This window comes from Hemicordylus capensis, chromosome 1 (genome assembly GCF_027244095.1).
Source record: "Hemicordylus capensis ecotype Gifberg chromosome 1, rHemCap1.1.pri, whole genome shotgun sequence".
Lineage (NCBI taxonomy): Eukaryota > Metazoa > Chordata > Lepidosauria > Squamata > Cordylidae > Hemicordylus > Hemicordylus capensis.
In genome coordinates this window covers 450,065,094-450,079,167 of record NC_069657.1, presented here as the reverse complement: position 1 = coordinate 450,079,167, position 14,074 = coordinate 450,065,094, and positions in this window count along the sequence as shown.

Here is a 14,074-nt window from a genome sequence, read left to right as displayed (position 1 = left end):
AGTAAATATAACAGCCTGATGAATGTAACATTTCCCCCAAATGATTCCCCTTAAGGTGAAAGCTACAATTGCCTGGTGTGATCCACAGGTTAAAATATAGATTTTGGCTACATTATAAGAAATATTATCGTTATCTGCTAAAAGAAACCAAATGTAAAATTCATTGTAATTCAATGTAAAATTCAACTTAGAAGATCCTTTATCATGGGTGTAATTAGTTTATGGGGCAAGTCATAATAAAAAGCACAATACAATAGAACATGGCCAACTGATTCAATATGGCTTGATCCATATGGGATTGCTGAACAAGGATGCTTTTCTATCTGCCTTCTAATATGGCTGATGGGAGGGCATTGGAATGGGTGCTAGAGAAGACCCACCGATATCTAGGCACAATTAATATACCAAAATATGGTGCCAGCTGAAAGTTGGGAATCTGCCTAAGATCCTTTATTTAAATCACTTTGGAGTTCCATGTCCAAAATTAATTTAAATAATTTCCTGGCCCTCTCATAACCCCGAGATATCAAAGGATCCACTGAAGAGCCACATAGATAATTTTCTGATGACAGACACTCCATTTCGAGTGATAATTATCTGTAATATTAAAGGAGCCAGTCCTATTGTTAAAAAGTTCAGCTTTAGCCAATAAATGATCTTGGCCATCCAGATTTTGGCTTCAACCCTAATCATTCTAGCTTCAAATCCCAGTGCCACATTAGAAACTCATCTTGGCGTGAGGAAAAGCGTTCTTAAAAGCCAGATTGGACTCTTTCGAGGAGCTCCGAATTAGGATAAGGGCTTAACTGAGCTCTGTAAAGTAGCTGTGCCAACAGCTTAGCTGTAAATAAGTTCATAGCCACCGGGAATAAAATTCCTCCCTTTGCAAAATCCTTTGCAGAATGGCTGCAGGCAGTCAAAGAGATGACATAATTGGCCTGAGCCAGCTTCTTCCCTGAAGCCTGGAAAACATCCAGTCACATAATTTCCAGCATAAGTGCCCAGCCGGCATACAATTTGCTGACTATATTCAGCAGGCTTATAGGTGTATAACTGGCAAGACCATCTCTGTTTCATTTTGGTAAATGGGAATGATGGCTGTACCCCAATCCCTAGGGATATAAGCTGTTTTGTCTATTCATGAAAACAGAGTTGCGAACACAGGGGCCTACCAATCCACATTAGATCTGATTAGCTCAAACAGAACATAGTCAATGTCCGGTGCTTTGCCAGTCTTCAGCTGATCAATTAAATGTTTGGTCTTGAAGAATGAGACCAGTGTCCTTTAGGGATGTGCGAACTGGCTCGAAGATAGGCCGGTCTGCCATCGAACCAGGCCTGTTTGATGGCTCACCCTCGAGCCAAACAGGGCCTGGTTTGGTTAGGCTCGACTTCGGGCCGAACCCCCTGGGCCAGTTCGGGGGTGCTCAATATGAAAAAAAAATTAAACTCACCGCTGGGTTTGGTTTGTCCAGCGGCCTCTACGGGGGGAGGTGCTGCCATGGATGTGTGTGTCTCAGAAGGTTCCTCCCTCCCCCACCGGCCTCTCCCTGGTCTTCTTCAGGCCATTAAGGCCTGTTTTTGAGCCTTTCCATCCCTCTCCCAGCTTGTGGCCATTTTGAAGGCCACCACGCATGCACACTGGACATTTGCCTGCCTGGGTTAAAATGGCCACCATGAGCCACGAGACGACTGGAAAGGCCCGAAAAAGACCAGGGGAGAGGCTGGTGGGGGGAGGGGGAAACTTCTGAGACACAATCTCCCCACAGCAGCACCCACGGAGGCGGCTGGACAGCCTGGACCCAGCAGTGAGTTTCAAGGAATCCCCCCCCCCCCAGATTTAGAACCCGCGAACCAACTCAAACTCGAGCTGAGCCGGCAGGGGTGTGTGTGTCTTTGGAGGTGGATGCAAAACCAAACATGCCCGGTCCAGGTCCATTCTGGACAGGAACCAAACTGGCCCAGCTGATTTTGTGCACACCCCTAGTGTCCTTTGCAAACTGAATCAGCAGATAAATAAACTCAATGAAAAACTCAGATCATTCTGATCATTATACAACCCCTGCTAACCTGGCAAAGAGGCACCTTTTAATGTGGTGATTCTCTTTATTTAGCAGGGGGAGAGTAACTGGCCCTCTCCACCCCCAGCACAGCATCCCTCCAGTGACTGTTGCTGGTGTCTGTCTTATGTTTCTTCTTAGATTGTGAGCCCTTTGGGGACAGGGTTCCATCTTATTTGTTTATTTCTCTGTGTAAACCACCCTGAGCCATTTTTGGAAGGGCAGTATAGAAATCAAATAAACAAACAAACAAACAAACAAATAAATAAATACAATGACTGAAAATAAGTCTCCCAAGCTCACACTGGGATGCAGTAGGCCAACCGGGAGATGCCAAAGTTGGGGTATCCATCAAGAATCTACCAGAAGGTGGATTTTTCTTTGGACTTAACAGACACAATCAGTTACTGCCAGGTTTCCAAGAAGGCTGCTCTTCCCCCACCCCCACTTCCTTAGTACGGATTTCTAGTTTCTTTTTTGTGTGTCTAGCATTTCCAGGCTGGTACTGGGTGTCGGCTTTGGTTTTTTTTGGCAGACAAAGGAAGTAATAAGAGGTGTCCCCCCACTTTATTTTGTTTAGCCACACAGTATTTATCAAACCATTTCTTGGCGCCATAAACCCTGGACCATACAATCTTATTTCCAGATTTTCTTACAAACAAAACCTGCAGCTTCTGAATAAGCATATCATAATACCCCATTTTACTACTGCCAGAAGGGTATCTCTGAGTGCTGACCTAGAATGGCAGTACTTAGCAAATGGCTTTCTGTTGATTTAAACCATTTTGGCAACAGCATTGCTCACTTGAGCACCCCTAGAAGGTACAACCTCGGTCTCTATATCTGGATAAGACCAACTCTCCCCTTTAAGTGGACTGTTCAGGAATTTACAAAGCAAAGTCAGTGGGAGATGATCACTCTCAGGCCTGGGTATAATCTCAAAATGTATAATCTCAGTCACCAGATTACGGGAGATCATCAGATAATCTATAGTTGACAATTTATGACCAGACCAGAATGAAAATTGGCCTAGGCAATTTCCCTCAATGACATCATTCAAAATAATCAAGTCCAATCTATTGATCATTTGGGCTAAGCAAAATCCAGCTAGATTATTAAGGGAGAAGGCTGAACAAAGCTGCAACTCCTTCTGTTGAGTGGCAGATGGAGGAAAACCCCTCTCTTGTACATTTCTATGATGAACTTGATGAAGAGCAACTTGTGAGCATATAGGTTTTAAGGGCTGTATTCCAGGTAGAGAATGTAGGCCAAGAACAACTTCATGAAAACAGGCTTCTTGCAGTACGTACGTAGACAGTGAGTTTGGGGACCTGGTATCCTGCAACCTGGCTCTAGAGGGGACCCAACACAGAATCAACTGCTTCTGCCAGATATCATGAAATTCCACCATCATCGGGGATTCGCTACTTAATTGGTCTGAAGTCCTTTGATGGAATGAAGCAGTTGCAAAAGGATTTCCTTGGGTGTCTTCAATTAGTCCAGGGGCCTGATGTGCCCTCTCGCGTGCTGTTAGAGATGTGACTGATGAGCGACAAGTATCAGTCCTCGTTGGAGTTAGAAGGTTCTGAGGGATGCATCCATAGGAACATAGAAAACTGCCATATACTGAGTCAGACCTTTGGTCTATCTAGCTAAGTATTGTCTTCACAGACTGGCAGCGGCTTCTCCAAGTTTGCAGGCAGGAATCTCTCTCAGCCCTACCTTGGAGATGCCAGGGAGGGAACTTGAAACCTTCTGCTCTTCCCAGAGCGGCTCCATCCTCTGAGGGGAATATCTTACAGCGCTCACACTTCTAGTCTCCCTTTCATATGCAACCAGAACAGGCCCTGCTTAGCTATGGGGACAAGTCATGCTTGCTACCACAAGACCAGCTCTCCTCTCCGGAAAACACCTTTTCTGGTGTCACCTGAATTATAGTCTGAAAATGATCAAATGAACTATCGGGAGCTGCATGTACAATATAAAGCAACTGTGATTCTTGTGAAGGAGATACTAGATTGACCACAGTCACTTCTTCTTTCAAACCCTGCATGGCAGCCAAATTAGACGTGACTTCTTAATTTGTATGCACCAACTTGGGTACTAATCTGGCTGCATATTAAGGTTGCCAACAGTCCCGGAACATGTGGGACGCCCCACATTTTGGGGAGGAAATGGTTGTCCCGTTCATAACAACATTTCCCCCTCATTTTGGTGGTGGGTGGGGCAGCAGCCACCACCTCCGGCTGTTCCTCCTCTTCCCTTCCCCCAGGCCAGGGACCCGGGAGTGCACGGCCAGCATCAGCACCGCTGCCAGCCACCTCATGACCTTCCAGCTCCACCTCCTTCCATCTAGGAATCAGGACAGCAGCGTGAGTCCCTCTCGGAGGCAGATGTGGAGTTGGTCGTAGGAGGAGCAGCAGAAGCCATTTCTGCGTGGACAGCGGTAGTCAGCCAGCAGCGTCGCCGCCACTGGCAGGCAGAGTGTCAAAGTACAGTTGTTAATATTGGAGATTGACCCACTCAAACAAAATGAGGCATCCACCACCACCCCAAGGAAGTTAGAACAGGTTTTGAACAATTAAACCTTATCTATCTATCTATCTATCTATCTATCTATCTATCTATCTATCTATCTATTTATATACCGCCCTTCCCAAATGGCTCAGGGCGGTTTACAATTAAACCCAATCCCAAGGTAGCACCAGCACCAACATCTTTTTGATAGTTAGCCCCGAGGAGAAGCAGGAATAGATGTCTTTGAATGCATCCGGACCTGTGCGAGGCCAGACCAGAAGAAGCCAGACAGATTGGAGAAGTCCAGTGAGCACAAGCACTGCTATTTATTTATTTATTTATTTATTTATTTATTTATTTATTTATTTATTTATTTATTTATTGTTAGATGTATATACCACCCTTCCAAAATGGCTCAGGGCAGTTCACAGCATGATAAAAACAATTAAAATCAAACTATTACAACACAATAAAATCAATAAAACAGCTAAAAGCCCTGAAAATCAGGACAACAATGTAAAACAGTTAATCATTTTAAACCCTGGAAGGCCAGGCCAAATAGGTAGGTTTTAAGGGCTCTCCTGAAGGACGGCAATGATCCCAAATTACAAATTTCTGTGGGGAGTGCATTCCACAGCCCAGAAGCAGCTACAGAGAAGGCCCACCTCTGTGTTGACACCAGACTAGCCGGTGGCAACTGGAGACAGACCTCCTCAGCTGATCTTAACGTGCAGTGGGGATCATGTAAAAGAAGGCGCTCTCTTAGATAACTCAGACATAAGCTGTTCAGGACTTTAAAGATAATAACCGGCGCTTTGTATTTTGCACGGAAACATATCGGCAGCCAGTGTAGCTGTTTCAAAACAGGCATAATATGGTCTCTACAGGTTCCCCCAGAGACCAACATGGCTGCCTCATTCTGAACTAACTGAAGTTTCCGGACTACATACAAGGGCAGCCCCACGTAGAGCGCATTGCAATAGTCAAGCCGGGAGGTTACCAGCTGATGCACCACTGTTTTGAGGTCATCCTCTCACAGCTTTCGAATCAGCTGAAGCTGATAGAAAGCACTCCTGGCCATGGCCTCCACCTGAGATACCACGGTGAGGCCTGGGTCCAGGAATACTCCTGAGCTGCACACCTGCTCTTTTGGGGGGGAGTGTAACCCCATCCAGCACAAGAAGATCTAACTCACCCCTCAGATTCTGAACCCCCACAATGAGCACCTCGGTCTTGCTTGGATTCAGTTTCAATTTGTTCTCCCTCATGCAGCCCATTACTGCCTGTAGGCAGGCATTTAGAGAATGAGTGCCATTTCCTGAAGATGAAAAGGAGAAGTAGATTTGGGTGTCATCAGCATACTGATAACACCCAGCACCAAATCTCCTGATGACCTCATCCAGCGGTTTCATGCAGATATTAAAAAGCATTGGTGACAGAATTGAGCCCTGGGGGACTCCATATAATAGCTCCCGTTTTGAGGAGCAACTGTCACCAAGCTCCACCATCTGGAATCTATCCAAGAGATAGGAGCAGAACCACTGCAAAGCAGTGCCCTCTATCCCCAACTCCCCCAAGCGATCCAGAAAGATACCATGGTTGATGGTATCGAATGCCCCTGAGAGATCCAGAAGAACCAGCAGAGTCACACTCCCTCTGTTGATTCCCCAGTAAAGGTCATCCATCAAGCCGACCAAGGCTGTCTCAACCCCATAGCCAGCCCTAAAGCTAGTTTGGAATGGATCTTGATAATCAGTTTCCTCCAAGATTGCCTGGAGCTGGTCAGCCACCACCACCCTCTTTTTCTCTCTCTCTCTTTCTCTCTTTTGCACTTTATTTTTATTAGTTTTCTACAGTGTGACTTCCCGTTCATCTTTCAACACAGTTATACTGCAACATCCATATTTGCTCTCATGTAAATATTTTCTTCTTATTTATATATCTGGTTATTATGTCCTAATCCTTGTTTTCATCACCGTAGTAATCTATTAGTTTCATTACTATAACAAATTCTCCAACTGTTATTTTTACAATTCAACCCCCATTAATAAATCCAAATTCACATTGTTTTTCATATACCGCAAAAAGGGTTTCCAATCTTCTACAAAATTTTCTATATGACTGTCTCTTACTAATACAGTAAGTTTTGCCATTTCTGCATATTCATATGCCTTCATCAGCCATTCTTTTGCTGGAATTTCCGCAGATCTCAATTTCTGAGCAAGAACCATTCTAGCCGCCATTGTAAGATATAGGAATAAATCTCTATTTTCTTTCAAGAGTTCTTCATTAATTATGCCCAACAGAAAGGATTCAGGTCTCTTATGAAATACACATTTAAGAATCTTTTTAAGTTCATCATAAATAATGTCCCCAAACCTCTTTACCTCTCTGCAGGACCACCACATGTGATAGAAGGACCCCTCGCTACCTTTACATTTCCAGCACTTATTAGATATGTTTTTATACATTAAAGCTAGTTTCTTAGGTTTTAAATACCACCTGTACTTCATTTTTATTAAATTTTATTTTAAATTATAACGCGCTGTAAATTTAAGATCTTTCTTCCATAGCTTCTCAGAGGCCTCTAAGTTAATATTATGACCTACATCTTGTGCCCATTTTACCTTTGTTGATTTTACCACTTCATCTCTTGTTTCTTCACATAATAACAAATTGTACATTTTGATAATTAGTTTTATATCACTTTCACATAACTCTATTTCAAATTTTGATCTCTGCTCTTCAAAGCCTGTTTTTGAATCTTTTTTAAAAACTTCATTTAACTGATAATATTGAAACCAGTTGGTCACTCTATCTTTTAGTTCTTCCTCCTTTTTCAGTTCCCATCTATTATCACACTTATTCAACACTTCATTATATGTTGGCCATCTGATTTTAATATTCACTTCTTTACACATAACAGCTTCTAGCGGGGATAACCACAGAGTTACCTTGTTTTCTAAGTATTTTTTATTTCTTTCCCAAACTATTATCAAACTTCTTCTGATGTAATGATTAAGAAAGTCCCTATGTACTTTGGTCTTATCATAAAATAAATATGCATGCCAACCAAATCTTCTATCAAAGCCCTCCAAATTCAAAATTCTTGGGTTTCTTAAAACTATCCATTCTTTCATCCATACCAAACATGCTGCATCAAAATACAATCTTAAATTCGGAAGGGCAAGACCTCCTCTTTCTTTAAAATTAATTCTGGGTCTTTTCCTTTGCCAAATAAAGTTAGCGATACCTTTCTGCCAGCATTTAAAACAGGTCAAAGTATTAATTACAGGTATAATTTGGAACAGAAATAACATCTTTGGTAGTACATTCATTTTAATAACAGAAATTCTACCCAGCAGCGATAATTTCATCCTATTCCATCTTTGTAAATCGACTTTCACCTGATCCCAAATAACCCCATAGTATTTTACCTTCTTTTCAATTTTCAGTTGACTTATTTCATACATCTTATTTTTGGTTTGCGTATCCATATTTTTTGTCAGTTTTTTGCCTATTAATGAAAAAACTCGCCAGTTGACCATAGGAATCTATTTTCTCTAAGCATTTGCCCAACCTTTCAATTGGATCTTCTAAAAAAATAACTACATCATCTGCAAATGCTCTCAACTTATACTCTTGTTTACCAATTTTTAACCCCTTGGATCTGATAATCATTTCTGATACTCCTACAAAGAACCTCCAACACTAATATAAAAAGTAGAGGTGAAAGTGGGCACCCCGTCTTGTCCCTTTATGAATTGAACATTTTTCTGAGAGTTCTCCATTCACTTTAATTTTCGCAAATTGTTCTATTACCCCTATCGCTTTATTAAAGTTCTCCCCAAAGTTCATTTCTACCAATCCTTTCTGCATGAACTGCCAAGAAACATTATCAAATGCCTTTTCAGTGTCCAAAAATATCATGGCAACCTGTTTCTTGTTATGTTTATCATAATATGACAAGACATTTAACACAGTTCTAATATTATCTCTCATTTGCCTTTTTGGCAAAAATCCCGCCTGGTCTTCATGGATAAAATTATTCAAAATCAACTTAACCCTATTAGCCAAAATGGCTGTAAATAATTTGTAATCATTATTCAAAAGAGAGATGGGTCTATAGTTCTTTACTTGTGTTAAGTCTTGATTTGATTTGGGTATTAATATAATATTTGCGTATTTCCATGAGTCCGGCATTATCCCTTTCTTAAGGACATCATTCATAGTTTCTTGTAATGGTTGCACTAACTGATCTTTAAAAGTCCTATAGTAACTTGCCGGTAAACCATCTGGCCCTGGGGCTCTTCCCGATTTTCTTCGGTTAATCACTTCTATCACTTCCATAGTTGATATCGAAGCGTTTAGTTGCTCTATCTGATATTTAGAAAGTTGCAGCAGGTTTTGTTCCTTCAAAAAGCTTTCAATTTTCTTTACATCTATTCTTGTTTCCTGATATAACTCTGAAAAATATTTTTAAATTTCTCTCTTGATAATCTTCTCCTCAAAGGAGATTCCCTTTTTAGTCAATATTTTGGTTATATAATTTCTCTCTCTCTCTCTTTTCTAAGTTTCCAGGCTAATAATTTTCCTGGCTTATTCGCAAATTCAAATGTCTTTTGTTTCAAATATTTTAAATTCTGAGCCATCTCATTAATTACCACCAGGGACAATTGTTGCTGAAGCAATTTGATGGTCTGTATTATTTCTTGCTTGTCTTTTGCTGCCACTAGATCTCTTTCTCTTTTTTCAATTTCCATCATTATCATCTCCTTTCTTTGCATCTTTCGTTTTCTATAAACCATATTTTGTTGGATAAAGAACCCTCTCATTACAGCTTTTCCCGCATCCCAGATCATCTTCAACTGTAAATCCTGGCTTTGATTCAAATCAAAATAATCTTTCAATTTTTTTTCTGTCCTTTTCCCGCCACTTCTCTGTTCCTCAAAAGATAATCATTCAATCTCCATTGGAATGAGGTAGAAACATTCTTTTTCCATATGAACTGAACAGCACTGTGGTCCAAAAGGGTTCTAGGTATGATATCTATTGTCTTCATCTTTAGTGCAACTGCTCTACTTGTCCAAACCATGTCTAGTCTTGAGTGTGCATTATGGCTTTCTGAGAAGTATGTATATTCTCTTGCCTTGGAGTTTTTAATTCTCCATAAATCATGAATATCCATATGTTCAATCATATCGAAAAAGGTTTTTGGTCATTTACCCTCCAGTTTCTTCCCCTTCTTTTCTGACTTTTTGTCTATTTCAGGTGAGGCGACCCCATTAAAGTCTCCCATCACAATTAAGTTCTCAGGCGGAAGATCAGCGAATTGTTGTTCCAGCTGTTTATAAAATTCCTTCTTTTTCTCATTGGGAGCATAAAGTCCAATTAGAATTACTTTTTCTCCTGCAATGAGAATTTGAATTGCCAGAATTCTTCCTTGTTCATCTTTATCAATTAACTTAGGTTTTAATATTGGGTTCACATAGAATACAACTCCCCCTTTTTTCTTCACATCTGAGGTTATAAATTCTTGGCCTAACTTCTTATTAATTAAAAAATTTCTATCTTGTCATCTAATATGTGTTTCCTGCAAACATATCACATATAGCCTCTGTTTTTTTAGTAAATAAATTTTTTTGTTCATTTTGTTTTTATTATTGAAACCATTTATATTCCACAAAATAAATTTGTACTCCATTTCTTGATATGATTATTAATTTGATAATTCTCCTAACTTTTATTCTCTTCTGATGTGGTAGCTGAGTTTAAATCAAAATCTTTTTTATATCTTCGCCCAAAAATTTTCAGTTCCGAACAATCCCTCAAAACAAATTTCTTATATTTTGTGTGGAAGTGTATCAGCAGCCAGTTTAGTTCCTTCAATACAGGAGTAATATGGTCTGCTAGATGACCCAGAGACAAACCTGGCTGCCACATTCTGGACCAACTGCAGTTTCCAGACTATGTAACCCCTGCTAACTTGGCAAAGAGGCACCTTTAAAAAGGTTGATTCTCTTTATCTGGCAGGGGGAGAGTAACTGGACCTATCCGCCCACAGTACAATACCTCCAGTGACTGTTGCTGGTGACTACCTTATGTTTCTTTAGATTGTGAGCCCTTTGGAGACAGGGAGCCATTTTATTTATTTGTTATTTCTCTGTGTAAATGGCCATGAGCCATTTTTGAAAGGGCGGTATAGAAATTGAATGAATGAATGTACAGGGGAGTAACAGCAGGATTGAGGGCATGCCCTCAACTCCTACCTGTGGCTTCCAGCAGCATCTGATGGGCCACTGTGAGATACAGGATACTGGACTAGATGGGCCTTGGGCCTGATCCAGCAGGGCCAGGAGAAAAGATGCTGGAAAGGCACTGATTTAAAGGGGACACAAGGGAGAGAGGAGAAGGAGGTATGGGGGAGGCAAGTGGAGGTGGGGAAATACAAGCTTAAGCTTAGCTGCAGGTGATTGCAGTTGAGAAATTGGGGGACTAAAGGGAGCAGGTTCTTCTGCTGCCATACAGCTACATACACATCCAAGAGCCTGTTTGTACTGATACAACTAACATCACAGCTACTGTGGCCCTTGTTCTACAGTCCCTTGGTGCCATAGACATGTCCACATGAGATCTCAGTGGTTGGGTGTCTGGTAGCTGAGGAGCCAATGGTGAGATGCAGAACCCATGGAGAGGAGGACCTCGACGTTTGTAACAGCAGGTTGATGCTGCCACTACAGAGCGTGGCTACCTTATCTCACTCACTCCATCTCTCTCTCTCACTAGGTTCCTTCTCCTGCTGCCATTGGAATCTGAGAACAGCAGGGAACAGGGCTTTGCTGTGAGCTGACTCCTGGAGGAACATAGGAACATAGGAAACTTCCAAATAATGAGTCAGACCATTGGTCTATCTAGCTAAGTATTGTCTTCACAGACTGGCTTCTTCAAGGTTGCAGGCTCTTCCCAGAGCGGCTCCATCCCCTGAGGGGAATATCTTGCAGTGCTCACACATCAAGTCTCCCATTCATATGCAACCAGGGCAGACCCTGCTTAGCTGTGGGGACAAGTCATGCTTGCTACCACAAGACCAGCTCTCCTCTTAAAAGGACTTTGAAAAGTTTAAGTTTCAAAAAAAGTTGAAGGGCAATTATACAAAAAGGGACTAAATCAAGGATATGATCTAGTGCCATCTACTGTTCAGTTTGGTAATCGCAGGCAATTGTAGGCATTTGTTGTCTCCCCTTTAGTGTTCCTTAAATAGGGCCTCCTTTCATATTTGTGTGTGGGGAGGTGGGGAGGTATATTTTCTGTGGTTTTTCTTTACAGGTTGTTTCTGGGTTTTACAGGTTCTCCCTTAGTTGCTCCCTATTGTGTATTTTATTGCATTGCTTTTGTATTGTATTGTATTGTATTGTATTGTTGTGGGTGGAGTGGGTGGGTAGGTGTGTTTTAAAAGGGGTTTTCTTTAAAGAGGGTTTCTTTTTTTAAAAAAAGCCCCCCCCAATAGGCTTGTTTTTTAAAAAAGGTTCCCTCATAGGCTTTAAAAATGGGGGTGGCTCCCCCCAATAGGTTTTTTTAAACCCCTCCTTTTTTTTAACATTTTCCCTAGCCCCAGGGTCTTCAGGAATGTCTGAGTGCCATGTGGCGAGCAAAGCTTGCAGAAGGTTGGCAGGGAGAGGTGGGAGGGGTCCCCAAGCAGGTGTGGGAGGCCAGGCTGGGGGGCAGAGAAGATTCCATCTTGGGGTCCCACAGGTCCTCATTGGAGAATTCTTTGGCCCAGGTGAGGTGGTGGCATGAAGGCTCTCCCATCCGGAGGAACCTGCTGCCTCCGAGCCAGGCCCGGCACCACTGGTGGGTCCATCAGGTGGTGCACCACTGGGGCTGGGGCCCTATGCAGAGCCTGGCCGTGCAGGGACTCTCCTGCCAGGGAAGCGTCTTCCATGATGGGCGTGGAGGGCAGGGGCTTGACGGCTGCAGTGCAGCCGGATTTCCCCTCCTTCTTGCGGTGCTTCCAACGCTCCTCTAGCCACTCAGGGGGAGCCCCCTTGATGATGCCCAGGTTGTGGCGGAGTCCAGTGCTGGGCCCTCCCAGTCTGCCTCCGAGGGGCAAGGGTCTGCTGCTTAGGTGGAGGGGGCAGCCTCTCCTCCAGTGAAGTCAGTCCCTTCTTCTTCCACGCAGGGTGGAAGGCCGGTGGGTGATGGCAGTGGGTGAGCTCCAGCAGTCCCCCTAGGTCTGCCGTCACCGGTCTGTCACTCACCCACAGCCACACAGTGGTTAGGTGGGGTCTGGGTCAGACTAATAGAGAGCTTGTACAGCAGGAGGAGGCAATGAGTGAGTGAAGCAACTCCCTCCCCTGCTATCTGAGAAAGAGAGATATAGAGAACGTGTGTGGGAGGAGGGAGGGATGGGGGAGGGAGAGGACCATTGTGACCCCTGAGTTAGAAATCCAAAATACTGCCTGAAGACCTGGAGTTCCACTGCCAATCAAGGTGGACAATATGCTCTTGATGGCTCTACGGTCTGACTCAGTAGGCAGCAGCTTCCTCGGTTCTGATGGAAGCACCTTGACCTCACAGGAATGAAAGCATTAACAGTCTTGGCCTGCAAATCCTGGCTGATGTCTTTCATGCCAATCAGGAAGAGCTGCAAGGAATGTGGACAGTAAATTGGGGGCCAGAGGTTTTTCTCCAGGGCTTCTCTGAGAGACCATATTATACAATTGTGTTGGCTACCAATAGATTTCCAGGCGAAATACAGAGTGCTTCTAATTACTTTGAAGCCCTAAACGACTTTGAACCGGGTTACCTGGGAGAGGGCCTTCTTCTGCCTGATCCCCATGGAGGGACGTCCGTCTCCTTATACCACTAGCTCGTCCAGCGGTGACTTGGGAGCGGGCCTTCTGAGTAGTCCCTCCTGGGTTGTGGAATATGCTCCCTATACACATGTGTAGTTTGAAATCTTTACCCGTCTTTAAAAGAGCTCTCTAGAGAGAGAGAGAGAAAATTTCAGTCATGCTTTTAGAAACCTTGGAAGGTTTTATATTATTTTAATAGCTTGTTCTGTTTTGTTTTTGTTGATTTCTTTTTGTGAACTGACTACAGCCCTTGGAATCAGGCAGTATAATAATAAAATAAATAGATAGATAGATAGATAGATAGATAGATAGATAGATAGATAGATAGATAGATAGATAGACAACCCTGAGTGGATGATATATTTTTTCCCCAGTGTAAAGCACAGAGTTGACCTATCTAAGTACTTTGAGACACAACAAGCCAGGCATTCTCCCAAAGATGCAACAACCTTCTCAAAAGCAAGCATTATCATCTGTGCTTGGCTTGGATGGACAGAAGATATTAGTATTCTATGTACCCAGCAAGTGTGTGCCCTGGACAGCTGCCAAGAAACCAAACAAAAGATGTGATGATTGTGGGTTAATGGACTGTAGAATGCACTTGGCCATCTCCCAGATTGCCTTAGGTCAGTCACAGTGCCT